Source organism: Solanum lycopersicum, chromosome 2 (genome assembly GCF_036512215.1).
Source record: "Solanum lycopersicum chromosome 2, SLM_r2.1".
In the NCBI taxonomy this organism is placed as follows: Eukaryota; Viridiplantae; Streptophyta; class Magnoliopsida; order Solanales; family Solanaceae; genus Solanum; species Solanum lycopersicum.
In genome coordinates this window covers 2,200,605-2,203,456 of record NC_090801.1, presented here as the reverse complement: position 1 = coordinate 2,203,456, position 2,852 = coordinate 2,200,605, and positions in this window count along the sequence as shown.

Genomic DNA, 2,852 nt, shown 5'->3' with positions numbered 1-2,852 from the left:
CGTCCCCCCCCCACACTCCCCCTCCCCCAAAATCAAATCCAATCATTTCTAACTTTTCAAATGTGAGGTTCGCGTGCTGCCTGCATCCTTCGAAGAGGAAAAAATAACTAAGTGTTGAAATATAAGTTTCAAAAGTAACACGGCAAGTGAAGTTCACTAGTCTGCCGCTAAGTGTTGAGCTATGCGTTCTGAGCCCCATTGCGAGTTTTTCGTGAAGTTGAGTTCATTTATCAAGCCTAATGACATGTTAAGGGACTAATGACATGTCACTGTAAGAGGTTTTCGCGATGTCGGGTGCGATTATTAAAGCCAAGTTAGATGTCAAGGGGCAAATGGGTCTGCGTACGCAGCACGTCCGCGGCCAGGCGGCATCTGCCAAGGCCTGCGCAGAACGGGCGTGGACTGCAAAATACGCCTTTGCGCAGCACACACGGTCGAGCGACGTCGGGCGTGGCATGCCATCATCGCCTTTGGGCAGCACACACGGTCGAACGACGTCGGGCGTGGCATGCCATCATCGCCTTTGGGCAGCACACACGGTCGAGCGACGTCGGGCGTGGCATGCCATCATCGCCTTTGGGCAGCACACACGGTCGAGCGACGTCGGGCGTGGCATGCCATCATCGCCTTTGGGCAGCACACACGGTCGAACGACGTCGGGCGTGGCATGCCATCTTCGCCTTTTTGCAGCACACACGGTCGAGCGACGTCGGGCGTGGCATGCCATCATCGCCTTTGGGCAGCACACACGGTCGAGCGACGTCGGGCGTGGCATGCCATCATCGCCTTTGGGCAGCACACACGGTCGAACGACGTCGGGCGTGGCATGCCATCTTCGCCTTTTTGCAGCACACACGGTCGAGCGACGTCGGGCGTGGCATGCCATCATCGCCTTTGGGCAGCACACGCGGTCGAACGACGTCGGGCGTGGCATGCCATCATCGCCTTTGGGCAGCACACACGGTCGAACGACGTCGGGCGTGGCATGCCATCATCGCCTTTGGGCAGCACACACGGTCGAGCGACGTCGGGCGTGGCATGCCATCATCGCCTTTGGGCAGCACACACGGTCGAACGACGTCGGGCGTGGCATGCATGCCATCATCGCCTTTGGGCAGCACACACGGTCGAACGGCGTCGGGCGTGGCATGCCATCTTCGCCTTTTTGCAGCACACACGGTCGAACGACGTCGGGCGTGGCATGCCATCTTCGCCCTTTGACAGCATAGACGGTCGGCCGTCGTCGGGCGTGGCATGCCATCATAGCCCTTGGACAGCACAAACGGTCGGCCGTCGTCGGACGTGCCTGCACACAACGGTCGGCCGTGGCCTGCCCGCATCGGTCGTGGCTTGCGCAACATTCATCGAGTTCCAAACAAAACATGCGGATGTTCATGGCGTACATAAATCAAAGGATTTTGAAACAACCTCCATGCATAACAAACATATTCATCTACTTTCCATTATCTATTCTCAAACGTTTCCGCCTAACGTGGCTCTTTCGCATCATTTTCGTTACTTTTACGGTTCGTACGATATTGAAACATCTTTTGTTTGTGCAAATATGCATCTTATCATTAATTTGACATGTTGAGAAGTGTTTTCGAGCATTTCCATATTTTTCCGACTTTTAATCATTATTTTATAATTTATTTTTACGCTTTTTAATTTTTACGTCTCTTTTTAAAAATTAAAATTTATTAAATTTTATATTTTAAGGTTCACATATTTATTTGTGAATTTTCGGAGTTGATTTCATATTTTTTCGATATTTTCCCTATTTTTTATTAATTTATTACTAATTTTTCGGAATTTTCGAAAAAAATAAAAATTAAAAAAAATTGTTGAAAAATATTTTTTTATACATATTAAAGTCAATTATGAAGGCTGATGTGTGTTTGTACCTTAGACCGCGCATATTTGGGTTGTACATTTTCATTATGATTCTCTGGAAAATCCATGTCTACTCCTGTCACATGGGCAAAACTTTTTTAAGCATATATAAGGGGGGTAGAGGTGTTGGAGGCAGACTGAGGCGCAGGCAGGCAGACGGCATAGGCGTCCCGTGGGCTTAGCAGGCGTGCTGCGTGGGCGCTTGATGGCATGCATGGCTTGTCCGTGCTACGCCGTTGGGCGTTTACAAAAACACGTTGGCGACGTCGACGGGTCGAGTGGGCAACGGCAGGCGGACGCCGAGGGCGTCCTGTGGGCTTAGTAGGCGTGCTGCGTGGGCGCTTGATGGCATGCATGGCTCGTCCGTGCTACGTCGTTGGGCGTCTACAAAAACATGCTAGCGACGTTTGCGGGGCAACTGAAGCGAAGGCAGGCGGACGTCGAGGGCGTCCTGTGGGCTTAGTAGGCGTGCTGCGTGGGCGCTTGACGGCATGCATGGCTCGTCCGTGCTACGCCGTTGGGCGTTTACAAAAACACGCCCGCGACGTCTGTGGGGCGTTTGAGGCGGTGGCAGGCGGACGTCATGGGCGTCCTGTGGGCTTAGTAGGTGTGCTGCGTGGGCGCTTGACGGCATGCATGGCTCGTCCGTGCTACGCCGTTGGGCGTCAACAAAAACATGCCAGCGACGTCTGCGGGGCAACTGAGGCGAAAGCAGGCGGACGTCAAGGGCGTCCTGTGGGCTTAGTAGGCGTGCTGCGTGGGCGCTTGATGGCATGCATGGCTCGTCCGTGCTACGCCGTTGGGCGCTTGCAAAAACATGTCGACGACGTCTGCGGGGCGACCGAGGCGTTACAAGGCGGATGCCATGGGCGTCCTGTGGGCTTAGTAGGCGTGCTGCGTGGGAGCTTGATGGCATGCATGGCTCGTCCGTGCTACGCCGTTGGGCGCTTACAAAAACA